At 43.4% G+C, this 18,201-nt stretch overlaps 1 protein-coding gene across 2 annotated transcripts in view; it reads left to right on the top strand.

Annotated features, from left to right (window-relative positions):
• Nucleotides 1-1,672: 1,672 nt before the first annotated feature.
• Nucleotides 1,673-18,201, top strand: part of FAR1 (fatty acyl-CoA reductase 1) — a 127,771-nt gene continuing 111,242 nt past the window's right edge. Inside the window, exon 1 of one of the 2 annotated variants that reach the window (XM_061610482.1) lies at nucleotides 1,673-1,776. The gene's annotated coding sequence lies outside the window, so the exon portion shown is untranslated. The remainder of the gene's footprint in view (nucleotides 1,777-18,201) is intronic. The other variant, XM_061610478.1, reaches the window with a different exon arrangement.

Here is an 18,201-nt window from a genome sequence, read left to right on the forward strand (position 1 = left end):
GCCATTGGTTTATGGGTAAGGAGCAAGTGACCGCGTTCTGGTAGATAAAAGGAAAAGGTGAGGGGAAGGTGATCACTATCCTGTCTGGAGCCGACAGAAAAGTCCGAAATAAACCTGAACAGGGAATGCGAGATCAAGGCGTAATCGATGACACTGCACCTGAGGCCAGAAATGTAGGTAAATTCCGCACATGAATCTATCTGCTTATGACCGTTCAACATTATTAGGCTGTGTCTAGCAAGGAATCGGTATAAACATATTCCACCATAATTTATCTTGGGGTCCTTGGAAGTCCTAGCATAGCCTGGGAGGTATGGGGCGGTGTCCTCGCCCCCCCAGAGGTTTGAAGCAAATAGCGCATCATTGTGGGGGCCAGACCTGGCGTTGAAATCACCCATAACAATGAGAGGAGCTTTGGGGAATTTAGCCTCGAGTGATGTTAGATAATTGGTAAGAACGTCCCAGTCACAGTCAATTTGTGCCCGAGAGGCATGAGGGGGAATATAAACATTTACTAACAGAAGAGAAAATGTGCTAAAAGATAATAAAACAGCCTGTGCAATGTTTTTACAAGGGGTTAAACTTATAGAGCGAGCTGTTACAGAAGTAGAAATGAGTATGGCTAGGCCTCCTTTGGGTCTGCCTTTGGAACTGGGTTGGGAATAGGTCGCTGGTAAACATGAACAAGAGAAACCATCCACTATTAATTTAAGGGTACACCACGTCTCCTGTAAGAAAATTAAGTCAAATTTGTTCAGAAAAGTAATAAAGTCAGGAATTTTTTGTTTGGCATTCCACCCTGCAATGTTCCAGGAGAGAAGGTGGAATGTAAACTTAGGTGAGAGAACAGAAACCTGGCATGCATTAATAATTGGATTCGTAGGATGAGAAATTTCCTTTGCTGTATAAGATTTGCAGAGTGAGTGCTGTGGTGTCCTGAAATGAGGGTTTACCATTTTTTCAGGAGATTCACAGGATAGAATCGGGTTTTTAGAATTTAATAAGGGTTGTCAAGTCAGTTCAGGAACCTCATGTACTATCACATCACATATTGTGCTAGGTCTACAAACATTTGAGTAACAATGTGGCAGTACCTTTAAGGGGACTTTCAGAGGAGAAACTTGAATGCTGGATGGTGAGTTCAGTTCATAGTCCTCCAAGTATCTGGAACATGTCCTTTTTGCCCTTAGATTGTTTAACAGATTCTGCATTTTGTTTATGACCTCACTTTGTTCATTCTCAGTGAATGTATGGAAACTATTTAATAGTTCCTCCTCTCCCTCACAAGCAAAGTCAAATGCAAGATCTTGATTTTCCTTACTGTTTACCAGAGAAGGAGGTGACTGTAACAGAACGAAAATGGGAGCTGGTGGTGGGGAGGAGCTTACTTCATCCAAAATAATAAGATCAGAGTTTATGGAGTTAAGTGTTTCAAAGTTTAATGTTTCTTGTGCTGGGGGAGTCAAAGGGGATAAATTCTTTTCCAGCATAGTTGGTCCTAATGATAGAGAAGAGCAGTTCATGTTTAATGTGCTTTTAAGAGGAAGCTGTTCCAGGAATGGATCCAAGTTTCCAGAGTTTGATATATTTTTGCTGCTGTTCGAGGAAAACTTCCTCCTCTCATGTGAAGAGATAAGGTTTGTTGTTGGAGTTCTCTTTGTGAACAAGGAAATTGGACTGGCCAGGTTTGTGAAATGTCTCTGAACGGATATTCCATGGTAGCTGAGAAGGGATTTATTTGCAATTATCCGTGCTGTTGTCTCAGCCGATTTAAAGGTAAGTAAAGCAGACGTTTTTGTTGAGGGGTTGTAAAGGAATTCCACATACGAGATATCGTCAGGCCGTAAATCCATTACACCTAACGACTGGAGGGCGTAACACACTCTTTGCTTCCTGATGTTTACTTTTTCTTTGATGTTAAGAAGAGGAAGATTCAGCAGTGCAAGTTTGTTTGAATTATATTTGAGAAGCCAATTCCCATTTGTATTCTCTCGTCGTGAAATCTTGTTATTGGTAGAGCATATTCCGCTATAGGACCTCGGGTTGGGGTGAGTAAGTAGCTCTGGAAGATTTGGACTTTTTTTGCTTTCTGGTAAGGCTTTGCAATAAGATCTAGGGGGTGTTCTCGCTGTAGATGAAGCAGATAAATTCTTTGTTTGCGAAGCTGTTTGCTGTTGAGCTTTAAGTACTTTAAAAAGTTTCTGAAAGTTCATCTTCTTACTCCTTGGCGGTTTGTAATTTTTTATGTTTTTGGATTTTTTCTCCTTAGGTGCAATACGAGGTTTCTTTCTGTTTGCACACTTCAGTGTTGTTGTTGTTTTGTGGGGGGGAAGAGTGTAGTTTAGGCTCAAATATAGTTTGGATAGTTCTTCCATAAATGATTTTAGAAGGTTGTTTGTTTCTTCCAAAAAAGCTTTGATGTTTTCAGTCTCTTTTGCCACAATGGCTAATTGTAACTGCAGACATTTTTGGCCAGTTAGAAGTAGTTTTTGGCCAATTTGTGCCAGTTCCGTGGTTTCAGTAACTTCTGTAGAGCAGGCAGAAGATGGCTGTGATTGAGTAAAAATGGGAGTCTGGCTGTCGATGTCTGTAGCATGCACAGTAGACAGAATGTCTAAGGGGGAATGTAAGTCAGTGTCCTTGTACAGAGAGGAAGATGGCGTCTCCTTGCTTTCAGGTACCTGCAGCAGAGAGTTGATCAGACTAGGTGTATGCGTCTGCCCAAAAAGGGGATCTGTGGATGTTCCATACACCAGGCTTTGTATAATTTCTGGGTCATCCCTTGCCTGGAATTCCTCACTCAAGCAGGAACAGAATTGTTCTGTTTCGATTTGGGAAGGGGTTTTCTCAATAGATCGTGACACATTTCTCTTTGTCTTATCCGCTTTGGTTGGTAAAAAGAAGTTTGTAATTTTAAGCTGTTGATCCCCATTCCCAGATTCTTCCAAAACCTGTTCTGATTTATGGTCATGTTCATAACATCTTTTCCTTGTTTGAACCATTTTAAAAACTATAAGGTTTGCCTTTTAAACTCTAAGATGAACGGAGGTATAATTATAAATTGTCGACTCCAAGGCTAAGTAGTTTTATCTTAGGAATCCTTGGATTTTGTTATGGTAAATTATATTCCTTGAGTTAGTAATGCGAAGCAGAGTTGTGACTCACCAGCTGATAAAGAGTCTGTTTTCTTGCTGATAAAATGGTTCCATAGCCTTCAAAAAATAGGTGTTGATGCTGTTAGGTTCCAGAATAAAAATTTCCAAAGAATATCTCTAAAGATAGCAAAAAAAGAGGCGAGGTGGGTATGAGCTCCAGAGCTCGCTTGCTAACACTCCTCTTTCATGCTTATTGGCTCCTAGGGACCATCCACAAAGTTATCCATAAGGCACTGCAACTTTATGTGTTGGCTGGCTACTGCAGTGGGTGTCCCCTAATATTTATGGCCATACAAGCAGGGTGAGTGTAGGCAGCAATTGCCTTTCTACTTTACGAGGCCTTATATAGGACCGACAGGCAGCAGGAGGGAGGGGAGGACCAGAAAAATAAAAAAAATAAAAATAAAGGAAGAGAGCGCCTCCTCCTAAGCAATAAGCATGTGCACTGTGCAGAGCACCTGCCTCCGTTTCCCCCCGAAGCCGCCCCACCCAGCCTCAACGCCAGGGCCTTCTGGGCCAGACAACCTTGGTGATCTCTGGGCCGCTTCAGCCCCGGCACCTCTCTGCCCTCCCCCCCTGAGAAAAATCAACTCATTTGAAATGTGGTGTTGGAGGAGAGCTTTGCGGATACCATGGTCTGCAAAACAGACAAATAATTGGGTGTCAGAACAAATTAAACCAGAACGATCACTAGAAGCTAAAATGATGAAACTGAGGTTATCATACTTTGGACACATAATGAGAAGACAGGATTCACTAGAAAAGACAATAATGCTGGGAAAAACAGAAGGGAGTAGAAAAAGAGGAAGACCAAACAAGAGATGGATTGGTTTTATAAAGGAAGCCACAGACCTGAACTTACAAGATCTGAACAGGGTGGTTCTTGACAGATGCTCTTGGAAGATGCTGATTCATAGGGTCACCATAAGTCGTAATAGACTTGAAGGCACATAACAGCAACAAAGAACAAATTAAATCAGAACTGTCACTAGAAGCTAAAATGAGGAAACTGAGGTTATATTTTGGACACATCATGAGAAGACAGGATTCACTAGAAAAGACAATAATGCTGGGAAAAACAGAAGGAAGTAGAAAAAGAGGAAGGCCAAACAAGAGATGGATTGATTCCATAAAGGAAGCCACAGACCTGAACTTACAAGATCTGAACAGGGTGGTTCATGACAGATGCTCTTGGAGGTCACTGATTCGTAGGGTCGCCATAAGTCATAATCAACTTGAAGGCACATAACAACAACAAATAGCTCCCAAATATCTCCCAAACGTGTCCCTTGCTTCTGATTGCATGGGACAAGAGAGTATGTGACCTATAGCTGTTCATTCACACAATATGCCACCATGGTTTAGCATTACATCTGAACAGAACTACTCTGTCTTCAACAGCAGCCAAACAAATTACTTCAAATGCCCATAAGCAAATCAGGATGTGCCAACCAGAGGTATACAGCCTCTGAATGTAGATTCCATTTAGCTATCATGTGCTTGATACACATAATCCTTCACAGATGCATCTTTTTTTTTAAGCCATCCAAATTAGTGGCCATCCAGCCCTGAATTCCTTAACTTGATTGCATGTTGTACAAAAAGACACTTTATTTTCTTTCTACTAACCAGAGATGTAGTCATCCAGGGTTGTGGGGGGGTCATAGACCCCTTACTTTTTGGGCTATGAGAGAACTAGAAAAGGTCCTCAAATGCAAAGATGTATCACTGAACACTAAAGTCAGGATCATTCAGACCATGGTATTCCCAATCTCTACATATGGATGTGAAAGTTGGACAGTAAAAAAAGTGAGTAAGAGAAAAATCAACTCATTTGAAATGTGGTGTTAAAGGAGAGCTTCGTAGATACCATGGACTGCAAAAAAAACAAATGATTGGGTGTGAGAACAAATTAAACCCGAACTGTCACTAGAAGCTAAAATGATGAAACTGAGGTTATCATACTTTGGACACATCATGAGAAGACATGATTCACTAGAAAAGACAATAATGCTGGGGGGGGGGGGAGAAAGAGGAAGGCCAAACAAGAGATTGATTGATTCCATAAAGGAAGTCACAGACCTGAACTTACAAGATTTGAACAAGGTGGTTCATCATGACAGATGCTATTGGAGGTCACTGATTCATAGGGTTGCTGTAAGTTGTAATCAACTTGAAGTCACTTAACAACATGTACTGGAGAATATCCCAGTGGACTGTTTCAGAAATCTTTAATGTGAGACATAGCCCCAGTATTTTTACTGGGAGTCAGCATGTATAATGGTTAGTATGCTGAACCAGGACCACTGAGATTCAGATTTCAAAATCCCCACTTGCCCACAAAGCTTGATGGGTGTGGGCCTCTCACATACAGAGACTCAGGCTGCAATTCGGTACATGTCTATTCAGAAGTAAGTTCCGTTGGGACTTACTCCCAGGTAAGTGTGTACTAGATTGCAGCCTCAGCCACTTCAACCTCCCATAGGGTTGTTTTGAGTTTAAAAGGGAGCCATGAATGTCACCCTGGGCTCCTTGGAGGAAGGGCAGGATGTAAGTATAATAAATAAATATTAAGTAATACCAACAGCCTGGTCAGTGCATCAGTCTTTCAGATTATGTTGCAAAATAAAACTCTCTTCTTATAGGAAAATACTATGTTGGACAAAAAAGGAAAAAGTTACTATTTGAAGAATAGTGATTAAGATATTATGGATGATTATTATTTATGAGAAATCAAAAGTACAGCTAATGAGATAGCTATAACTCCACATCTTGTGTATTCTGTCATGCTAGAGATCTAATGAATTTGAGGATTATTCCAGTTTTTAGGATCTATATGGGCAGAACAATCCTATTCCCTGTTCCATACTGCTGGAGGGAATTATGATGCTATAGAGATGTCCCTCTGGCAGAGTGTCTGTGTGTTTCTATGTTGCCATGGAGGCCTCTGCTGGGCTTGCTGAAAGCATAGGAGACTGCATGCTACCACTGGCAATGTTTCCATTGGCAGTAGCCATTGCTAAGGCTCCAAAATGGGATGTTGAAGGAGTGGAGCAGAGACAGTGATGGATCCACAGCTGGTCTTCTTCCTGGAGAATCTAAACCTTTGCCTGGCCATGCAAAAAAAGAACCCCCCCTTCCACCTTTATATCCTGGTTGGCAGGGCTGTGGATGCTGAGGGGAATCCACTGCTCTTTCCCTTCCCAGCCCCAGCCAGATTGCTTTGTTAAGCATTACCTGATTTTTTTTGTTTGCTGCTGTTGAACAAATTTTTCCTGCTCCTGCTGAGGCTGACAGGCGGAGCCGTGGAGGGCAGGCCTGGCCGGCTCCTTCTTAGCCCTGGAGCCAGTTCCCCTGCTCCAAGAAGGGCGGCCGGCAGCTTCACCCCTCCTACTGTGGGCGCCGCTGGGCGGCAGTGGCTGCGATGGCCCCCCCAGCCCGAGACTGCTGAGCGAGCCCCATCATGGCCGCTGCCACCCAGCGGCGCCCACAGCAGGAGGGGTGAAGCCACCGGCCGTTCTTTCAGGAGCAGGAGAACCGGCTCCGGGGCTAAGAAGAAGCCGGCCTGGCCTGCCCTCCACGGCTCCTGCTGAGGCTGACAGGCGGAGCCGTGGAGGGCAGGCCGGGCCGGCTCCTTCTTAGCCCCGGAGCTGGTTCCCCTGCTCCAAGAAGGACAGCCGGTGGCTTCACCCCTCCTGCTGTGGGCGGCTGCGATGGCCCCCCCAGCCTGAGACTGCTGAGCGAGCCCCATCGCGGCCGCTGCGGCCCAGCGGCACCCACAGCAGGAGGGGTGAAGCCGCCAGCCGCCCTTTCCAGAGCAGGAGAACCGGCTCCAGGGCTAAGAAGGAGCTGGCCCGGCGGCCTGCCCTCCACGGCTCCTGCTGAGGCTGACAGGCGGAGCCGTGGAGGGCAGGCCGGGCCGGCTCCTTCTTAGCCCCGGACTCGAGCTGGTTCCCCTGCTCCAAGAAAGATGGCTGGCGGCTTCACCCCTCCTGCTGTGGGTGCTGCTGGGCGGCAGCGGCCGCGATGGCCTCCCCCAGCCTGAGACTGCTGAGCGAGCCCCATCGCGGCCGCTGCCACCCAGCGGCGCCCACAGCAGAAGGGGTGAAGCCGCCGGCCGCCCTTTCCAGAGCAGGAGAACCAGCTCTGGGGCTAAGAAGGAGCCAGCCCGGCCTGCCCTCCACGGCTCCTGCTGAGACTGACAGGCCACGTGGCCCCCGTCTCAGCAGCGGTTGCTAGGAGATGGCGGCGGTGGCCTGCCTGAGCCTGCCTGACAAAGGGTGGGAACGCCGGGAAGGCGGCCCTCCACAGCCCAACGTATGCGTGCGTCAATCACGCATGCGTGGCTGAGGGGGCCAATGAAAAACCGGAGATCCACCTTTTTAAATAAAGTATTGCCGGAGGCCGGAGACGGCCCCCTTTTGCCGGAGACTCCGGCAGAAAGCCGGAGACCTGGCAACCCTATGCTGGTCCCATCAAGATCCCCAATGGCAAGCAAACATATGAAGTCATGTTTCTGGGTGCTTAGCTCTTAGATTCTTGAGTGATAAATCCAGAACAAGTATGAATAGCTTCACAGTTTAACGTGAAGTAATCAGCAGGAGTTCACTATGCAGTAAATCAAGGCAATATTCTGACAGGCAGATTTTTTGTTAGGCAACTGATTTCCTAGGCCAGGGCAGTTGTATTTAGTATAAGAGAAGAGATAGCAGGGCAGCATCATTGCCCAGAAACTTGATCACCCTGTGCAGGTTTGAGGCTAGTGGGGACAAGACATTAAGAGATTTATAGACATGAAAACAAAAAGTGAAGGAGTTTTCCCAGTGCCCTATTTTCATTCGGAAGGCATAGATAGTACATGCAGCCAGATCCATGGACATAAGGAAATTCTCAAGGCATGGAAGAGAGTCCACAGAATCTCTGCCCACAGAGTCTCTGGTGTAGTTCTAAGCATCATCCTGTTGTTGGAACCAGGTGGCTTTGGATTCTAGTTCATAGAATCAGAGAATAGTAGAGTTGGAAGGGATCTATAAGGCCATCAAGTCCAGCCCCCTGCTCAATGCAGGAATCCAACTTAACGCATACCAGACAGATGGCTGTTCAGTTGCCTCTTGAATGCTCCAGTGTTGGAGAGCCCATCACTTCCCGAGGTAATTGGTTCCATTGTTGTACCGCTCTAACAGTTAGGAGGCTTTTTCTGATGCTCAGCTGAAATCTGGCTTCCTGTAACTTGAGCTCAGTTTTCTGTGTCCTGCACTCTGGGGATGATCAGGAAGAGATCCTGGCCCTCCATGTGACAACCTTTCAAGTACTTGAAGAGTGTTATCATATCTCTCCTCAAGGCTAAACATGCCCAGTTCTTTCAGTAGGGCTTTGTTTCCAGTCCCCTGATAATCCAAGTTGCCCTTCTTTGAACCCGTTCCAGTTTGTCTGCATCCTTCTTAAAGTATGGTGTCCAGAAATGGACAAAGTACTCAAGATGAGGCCTAATCAGTGCCAAACAGAGGGGAACTAGTATTTCACGTGATTTGGAAACTATACTTTTGTTAATGCAGCCTAAAATAGCATTTGCCTTTTTTGCAGCCACTTCGTACTGTTGGCTTATATTCAGCTTGTGATCAACAACAATTCCAAGATCCTTCTTGCATGTAGTATTGCTGACACAAGTATCCCCCATCTTATAACTGTGCACTTGGTTTCTTTTTCCTAGGTAAAGAACTTTGCACTTATTCCTGTTAAATTTCGTTCTGTTATTTTCAGCCCAGTGCTCCAGCTTATCAAGATCATTTTGAATTTTGTTTCTGTCCTCCAGGGTATTAACTCCCTCCCAGTTTTGTAGCATCTGCAAATTTGATAAGCATTCCCTGCATCGCCTCATCCAAGTCATTAATAAAAATGTTGAAGAGCACTGGGCCCAGGACTCAACCCAACAGTTCTCCACTCGTTACCTCCCCCAGTTTAATAAGGAACCATTGATAGGCACTCTTTGACTACAATTCTGTAGCCAACTGTGGATTCATCTGATAGTTGTTCCAATATAGCTAGCATTCTAAGAAGAGTATCATTCTAAGAAGAGTATCATGGGGCACTTTGTCAAACGCTTTGCCAAAGGCAAGATACATGATGTCCACAGCACTCCCACAGTCTACCAGGGAGGTTACCTGATCAAAAAATGAGATAAGATTCATCTAGCAGGATTTGTTTTTGATAAATCCATGTGGGCTTCCATGTTGAAATCACTGTTTTCAGGATGGTCACAGATTTACTGCTTTATAATTTGCTCCAGAATTTTCTCAGGAATTTATGTCAGGCTGCCTGGTCTGTAGTTCCCAGGTTCCTACTAGTTGTTCTGAGGTTTGGGGATCCATCCACCAATTGGGTTCTAAGGTTTGGGGATCCACCCACCAATTGAAACTGGCCATGTGTGGATTGCTTTTGGCATCCCCAACTAGTTTATTATTGGCATATGTGATCCTGCATCCCATGCTTGTGAGGTTTGCCTCTTAAGCAGACTAATCAAGGATAAGGGGCATGCATCAATCCCAAGCTGGTCTGGGGTTCATAGTCAGATTATCCACTGAGGGTGATCCAGAGATCGCTATATACTTTTAATACTTATAACATTTTGAAGTATTCAGTTTGCACAAGTGAGGGAAAATAAGTACACAGACATGCTTCCCTTACTCCATAATGGAGGTTTAAAAGGTGGGCGGGAGGCTAAGCAGAATAAAAATACCAAAGGGTGGAGGATTTTTAAAGCACCAAACAGCACTTCAAACAACATTTTTCTTGATCCTAATAGAATACTGTTAATCGCTAAACGGTGCATGTCTTACAGTGACTAACAAAACATATATTACATTCTTGTAGATTCTGCCTTCTTCACAGCAGCTGAAGAAGTAGAAATTGACTACTTGCTTCTCATTCTGATATATTATACAGCCACGAGAGTGGCTGTAAGCAGGGATTTTTTGCATTCTACCATGTTAAATGAAAATACCCCCACCCCTTTCTGGTGCTTTCTATAGTCCCAGTTCAAAACAAAAACGTACAAGTTGTATACTGTTGGATTCAGAATCGCTTGCTCTACAACTCTAGAAGTTTTCTTGGTGATACACAACCCCCCCCACAGAGAATCCACAGGTTAAAGTGAAAAACGGGAGAGAAAAAAACTAGAAGCCGTTTGGACTTTTTTCTTGAGAAATTGTCATAATCTGTTGTCATTGAGTACAACTCAGAGATGACTGTAAGGTATCCCTAATCAAATCCCTGAGCTTGCCCCATACACAGTACTTCATCTGAAGTAGGTTTAAATTAAAAAAAGGCATAATTTATTTTTAATTAATTTATTAAAAATGCATTGGAGTGGATTGTAACGTACCGCATGCGCAGAAGAAAGACTTCTTTCAGTTTTCCTCCCCCTCCCCCTCCCCCTCCCCCTCCCCTTCCCCTTCCCCTTCCAGTTACTTCGAGGAAGCAGGGGAAGTCTGCTCCTGTGATTGGTGGGCAACAGACATGTGACTCACACTGGCCTTCTGCTGAGCTTGTTCTGTGTGAGGAAGCAAGTGAGAGAGAGAGAGAGAATGGCCGATGGAGGGAGAAAGCAGCAGCAGAATGGAGGTGAGTGGGAAAGAGTCAAAAATGGGGGGGAGCTTTGAAGGACTCTGCATTTTTTAAAAACTCTACTCGGAAGTAAGTCCCATTGAGTTCAGTGGGGCTTACTCCCAGGTAAGTGGAGTGGTGCTTTTGTGTGCTAGCAGTGAGCTTGAGGGAAGGCAGTTGGTAAAATGTCTACTCAGAAGTAAGTCCCATTGAGTTCAGTGGGGCTTACTCCCAGATAAGTGGAGCGATGCTTTTGTGTGCTAGCAGTGAGCTTGAGGGAAGGCAGGTGGTAAAATGTCTACTCAGAAGTAAATCTCACTGAGTTCAGTGGGGCTTACTCCCAGGTAAGTGGAGCGGTGCTTTTGTGTGCTAGCAGTGAGCTTGAGAGAAGGCAGGTGGTAAAATGTCTACTCAGAAGTAAATCTCACTGAGTTCAGTGGGGCTTACTCCCAGATAAGTGGAGCGGAGCATGTGTGTGCTAGCAATGAGCTTCAGGGAAGGAAGGAGGAAAATTGTCTGCTCAGAAGTAAATCCCATTGAGTTCAGTGGGGCTTACTCCCAGGTAAGTGGAGATTCTGTGTGCTAGCAATGAGCTTGAAGGGAAGGAAGGCGGTAAAATGTCTACTCAGAAGTAAATCCCATTGAGTTCAGTGGGGCTTACTCCCAGGTAAGTGGAGATTCTGTGTGCTAGCAATGAGCTTGAAGGGAAGGAAGGCGGTAAAATGTCTACTGAGAAGTAAATCCCATTGAGTTCAGTGGGGCTTACTCACAGGTAAGTGGAGCAGAGTTTCTGAATAGACTTTTAAAAAATTGCCAAGGTCCTTCAAAGCTCCCCCCCCCACTTTTTAACTCTTTCCTTCCCTCAAGCTAGATTCAGTGAGTGGGGAAGGCAGGCAGTGGGAGAGAGCATGGGTGAGGGCAGGGCGATTGAGCCAATGGAAAGGACAGGCTGTGGGAGACAGCAGGGGTGGGAACACACATATACACACACATCACCAGAAGTAAGTTCCACTGAGTTTATTGCAGCTTACTCCTGAAGTGAAAGTGAACATAGAATTACAGCCTTTAACTTCTAAATTCAGTCCTTTCCTTTAAATACTAGGTGATTTATCAATACATATTATAAAATTTATGTCTGTTAAATGTTCAGTGTGTCATCATGTGACTCTTACTGTTGCTTGTTAAACACCTGCTCTTCAGGATAGTGCCACAAATAGATTCCAAAAAGTCTGCTTTAAACTTGCTGCAAACCCCCTGTGGCATGTAATGAATGTTCCAGTTTGTCTGCATCCTTCTTGAAGTGCGGAGACCAGAATTAAGAACATAAGAACATAAGAAGAGCCTGCTGGATCAGGCCAGTGGCCCATCTAGTCCAGCATCCTGTTCTCACAGTGGCCAACCAGGTGCCTGGGGGAAGCCCGCAAGCAGGACCCGAGTGCAAGAACACTCTCCCCTCCTGAGGCTTCCGGCAACTGGTTTTCAGAAGCATGCTGCCTCTGACTAGGGTGGCACAGCACAGCCATCACGGCTAGTAGCCATTGATAGCCCTGTCCTCCATGAATTTGTCTAATCTTCTTTTAAAGCTGTCCAAACTGGTGGCCATTACTGCATCTTGTGGGAGCAAATTCCATAGTTTAACTATGCGCTGAGTAAAGAAGTACTTCCTTTTGTCTGTCCTGAATCTTCCAACATTCAGCTTCTTTGAATGTCCACAAGTTCTAGTATTATGAGAGAGGGAAAAGAACTTTTCTCTATCCACTTTCTCAATGCCATGCATAATTTTATACACTTCTATCATGTCTCCTCTGACCCGCCTTTTCTCTAAACTAAAAAGCCCCAAATGCTGCAACCTTTCCTTGTAAGGGAGTCGCTCCATCCCCTTGATCATTCTGGTTGCCCTCTTCTGAACCTTTTCCAACTCTATAATATCCTTTTTGAGATGAGGCGACCAGAACTGTACACAGTATTCCAAATGCGGCCGCACCATAGATTTATACAACGGCGACTTCCGGGAAGGGTGACTTAGCCTGTGCCTGCTTTTGAGACGGGCTCCTGCCTCAAAAGAAGCTTATTCAGATATATCAGTCAGATTTTTTTTTTTTTTGACTGATTAAACTTCTCCCGGGTAGGGAGAAACGAAGAGATTAACCTCAAAGCCTATTTTTGTTGGGACGACCAGATCTCATTAATTTATGGGACGAGGTCCAGCCGACGAAGGTGGGACGGATTTTCAACAACAAGCTCTATCTGATAAAGCGAACGTTCATCTTATCTTCTAAGAGAGAACGCACTAACAGGCAAGCACCCTTCTTTCTATATTTTTCTTTTACTTGACTTAAATTGTTGCTGTTTAAAAGAGATTTGCCAGATTGATCGGTTTTTGACATCTCACTGGGGAGCCATAACTTCTCTCTGCTACTCACTAATTAATAGCTTATCTCTGTTTTTGTTGCAAAAAGCTGTCCTGGATTTGCATTCTAAAGATATACACAGAAGAGGGATTTCTATTCCAGATTTTTATTTTGAAGAATATTATATTGTCTGAGACTACTCTCTTTTTGGTCTATTTTATTTTGACGAATCTGTTTCCTGACGACCGCCATTAATTGTTTCGATCCTGGGAACTGCATTTTGTTTACTTAAGCATGGAGAGATAAGGCTGTCTGCTCTGTTTATACTGTGATGTCACCAAGTTTGGAGTATTAACCCAATTGTTGCTGAAATAAGAAGTGGTTTTCCTATATTTTTCTTTTAAAATGGCAATTAAGAAAGTGGCTGAGAATCTGGAAATAACTATGTTTCAGAAAATAATGGATGAGATTGAGATAACGAAACAAAACCTGCGACAGGGTTGTAAGGAGCTGAAAATTGAATTGAGTAAAATGAAGCAGGAGATTAAAGATATAGGGGTCCCTGTGAGAGAGGTGACCCTGGAGATTGGAACAAACGTGGAACAGGAAAAAGATTTGGAGTCTATGGACTTTAGAAACAAAATCTATTGTTTGGAGACACAGGAGATTAAAGACATAGGGGTCCTTGTGAGAGAGGAGACCCTGGAGACTGGAACAGGGGTCCCTGTGAGAGAGGAGACCCTGGAGACTGGAACAGGGGTCCCTGTGAGAGAGGAGATCCCGGAGATTGGAACAAACGTGGAACAGGAACAAGATTTGGAGTCTATGGACTTTAGAAATAAAATCTATTGTTTGGAACTCAATGTTATCTCTGAAGAAATTAATGAAGATTCTAGAGATAAAGTTATCAATGGCATGGATAATCTTCTGGACTGGAATGATGTGATGGAGCCCAATATAGAGAAAATCTATGGAATTAACTGCAGCCATGTGACAATGGAAAAACTTTCAAGAGATGACCCAGTGTATTTTGAAAAAAAGAACAGAGATATGATTTTACAGCAGTATTTCAGCAACCTATTCAGAATGGATGGCAAGAAAATATTTGGGATAGAGGTAATTCCCATCAGACTCTTACTATATGACTATGGCTTTGACAGCAAGATTATTATGGAATACTGATAATGGAAGATTGGATACTGAAATTACTGGACTTAACAAGACTACTGAAGATGGAAGATGGAAAATGGAACTAATAGGGATAATAGAACAATGGCTACTGAAATTACTGAACCTAACAGATTCTGATGTGATGGATTAATTGAAATGTTTATTTTGACTATGGTTATGACAATAAGATTATCATAATTAGTAATGAGATGGATTAATCGATATGCTTATCTGGAAAAAAAAATTGATAGATATATTTCTTAAAGAATTGAAACCTCTCTTTGACTTTTTGTGGAAAGAATAAAGTAATGTTTATGAGATTTGATGATTAAGTAAGATAACTACTGGAGGAAAGTGATTTTATAATATGACTTAAGAGACAGGATTGTTATATATTATAGACTTATAACTGATTTGATCTTTGACAAATGGGAAGTCAATATTTTACTCTTTATTTTTTATTTTTGTTTTTTTTTTCTTTTTTTCTTTTTGTTTAACTATTTTTGATTTTGTTTTTTGTCTTTGAATGTTTTATGATTTCGTCTTGTATGTTTTATGAAAATCTGAATAAAAATTATTGAAAAAAAAAAATTTATACAACGGCATGATGATATCGGCTGTTTTATTTTCAATACCTTTCCTAATTATCGCTAGCATGGAATTTGCCTTTTTCACAGCTGCTGCACACTGGGTCGACATTTTCATCGTGCTGTCCACTACAACCCTGAGGTCTCTCTCCTGGTCGGTTACCGCCAGTTCAGACCCCATGAGTGTATATGTGAAATTAAGATTTTTTGCTCCAATATGCATAATTTTACACTTGTTTATATTGAATTGCATTTGCCATTTTTCTGCCCATTCACTCAGTTTGGAGATATCTTTTTGGAGCTCTTCACAATCCCTTTTTGTTTTAACAACCCTGAACAATTTCGTATCGTCAGCAAACTTGGCCACTTCACTGCTCACTCCTAATTCTAGGTCATTAATGAACAAGTTGAAAAGTACAGGTCCCAATACCGATCCTTGAGGGACTCCACTTTCTACAGCCCTCCATTGGGAGAACTGTCCGTTTATTCCTACTCTCTGCTTTCTGCTTCTTAACCAATTCCTTATCCACAAGAGGACCTCTCCTCTTATTCCATGACTGCTAAGCTTCCTCAGAAGTCTTTGGTGAAGTACCTTGTCAAACGCTTTTTGAAAGTCTAAGTACACTATGTCCACTGGATCACCTCTATCTATATGCTTGTTGACACTCTCAAAGAATTCTAATAGGTTACTGAGACAGGACTTTCCCTTGCAGAAGCCATGCTGGCTCTGCTTCAGCAAGGCTTGTTCTTCTATGTGCTTAGTTAATCTAGCTTTAATAATACTTTCTACCAGTTTTCCACGGACAGAAGTTAAGCTAACTGGCCTGTAATTTCCGGGATCCCCTCTGGATCCCTTTTTGAAGATTGGCGTTACATTTGCCACTTTCCAGTCCTCAAGCACGGAGGAGGACCCGAGGGACAAGTTACATATTTTAGTTAGCAGATCAGCAATTTCACCTTTGAGTTCTTTGAGAACTCTCGGGTGGATGCCATCCGGGCCCGGTGATTTGTCAGTTTTTATATTGTCCATTAAGCCTAGAACTTCCTCTCTCGTTACCACTATTTGTCTCAGTTCCTCAGAATCCCTTCCTGCAAATGTTAGTTCAGGTTCAGGGATCTGCCCTATATCTTCCACTGTGAAGACAGATGCAAAGAATTCATTTAGCTTCTCTGCAATCTCCTTATCGTTCTTTAGTACACCTTTGACTCCCTTATCATCCAAGGGTCCAATCGCCTCCCTAGATGGTCTCCTGCTTTGAATGTATTTATAGAATTTTTTGTTGTTGGTTTTTATGTTCTTAGCAATGTGCTCCTCAAATTCTTTTTTAGCATCCCTTATTGTCTTCTTGCATTTCTTTTGCCAGAGTTTGTGTTCTTTTTTATTTTCTTCATTCGGACAAGACTTCCATTTTCTGAAGGAAGACTTTTTGCCTCTAAGAGCTTCCTTGACTTTGCTCGTTAACCATGCTGGCATCTTCTTGGCCCTGGCAGTACCTTTTCTGATCTGCGGTATGCACTCCAGTTGAGCTTCTAATATAGTGTTTTTAAACAACTTCCAAGCATTTTCGAGTGATGTGACCCTCTGGACTTTGTTTTTCAGCTTTCTTTTTACCAATCCCCTCATTTTTGTGAAGTTTCCTCTTTTGAAGTCAAATGTGACCGTGTTGGATTTTCTTGGCAATTGGCCATTTACATGTATGTTTAATTTAATAGGACTGTGGTCACTGCTCCCAATCGGTTCAACAACACTTACATCTCGCACCAGGTCCCGGTCCCCACTGAGGATTAAGTCCAGGATTGCCGTCCCTCTGGTCGGTTCCATGACCAACTGGTCTAGGGAATAGTCATTTAGAATATCTAGAAACTTTGCTTCTTTGTCATGACTGGAACACATATGCGGCCAGTCTATGTTCGGGTAGTTGAAGTCACCCATTACTACCACATTTCCTAGTTTGGATGCTTCCTCAATTTCATATCTCATCTCAAGGTCTCCCTGAGCATTTTGATCAGGGGGACAATAGATCGTTCCCAGTATTAAGTCCCTCCTGGGGCATGGTATCACCACCCACAATGATTCTGTGGAGGAGTCCGCCTCTTTTGGGGTTTCAAGCTTGCTGGATTCAATGCCTTCTTTCACGTATAGAGCGACTCCGCCACCAATACGTCCTTCCCTGTCCTTCCGATATAGTTTATATCTAGGGATAACCGTATCCCACTGGTTTTCTCCATTCCACCAGGTCTCCGTTATGCTCACTATATCAATGCTCTCTTCTAAGACCAAGCACTCCAGTTCTCCCATCTTGGTTCGGAGGCTCCTAGCATTAGCGTACAGGCACTTGTAAGCAGTGTCTCTCTTCAAGTGTCTTTGGCACTTGTGGTTTGGCCTGTGGTAATTTTGCTCTTCTGAATTTATATCCTGTGCCCCTGCTCTCACAATGCCTACTTCTAGGCCTACCCCTTTTAAAATTTCATCATTTCTTTGGTTTTTATCCCAGGGGGGAGGTTTATTCCGAACCGGACCTTTCTCAGCTCCTGTTGGGTTTCCCCCCTCAGTCAGTTTAAAAGCTGCTCTGCTACCTTTATAATTTTAAGTGCCAGCAGTCTGGTTCCGTTCTGGTTCAAGTGGAGCCCGTCCCTTTTGCACAGGCCCGGCTTGTCCCAAAATGTTCCCCAGTGCCTAACAAATCTAAACCCTTCCGGACTTCCCAGGAGGATCCCTCCGCCTGTGCAGCCTCTGAGACGGGCTCCTGTCTTGGATGAAATTTTTCAGCCTTAAATCCAGTCAGAAGGGTCTTTTTTGACTGGGGATAATTTCTTCCGGATAAGGAAGAAACGTGAGATTTCCCACATAGCTTTGTCGTGATTGTTGGAGACTGGAATTCGTCAGAATTGTCTGTGAAAGAAGGTCTCCCAGCAGCTCGGACAGAGCGAGGATTTTTAGCTAGCTCAGCTGAAAAAGTGATCCGTTTTTTTTTCTTTAAAGAAACACGGACTAACAGGCAAGCATTCTCCTGTCTATGCTTATCACTTTCTTATCTATACAGTTAAAGAGATTTGTCAAAGGAACAGCAATTAAGAAAACCTGGGTAAGCCAAAACTTTCCTTTTTTTTTACTCACGGAACTAAGGGGGAAGAATATAAAAATAGCCTATCTTTTTTCTTATTGCAAAAAGCTGACATGGAAAATAGCATTATAAAGATTACAACGGATGGGGGGTTTCTGATTGGAAGAGAAAAGAGAAATCTTTTTGATTTATAAGACTTTTGTGTAATATATGTCTGGGACTATTTTTTCTGATCTACTTTTTTTTTGACAAATCTGCTCATTCTCTCTGC

Source organism: Rhineura floridana, chromosome 2 (assembly GCF_030035675.1).
Source record: "Rhineura floridana isolate rRhiFlo1 chromosome 2, rRhiFlo1.hap2, whole genome shotgun sequence".
NCBI classification, from domain to species: Eukaryota; Metazoa; Chordata; class Lepidosauria; order Squamata; family Rhineuridae; genus Rhineura; species Rhineura floridana.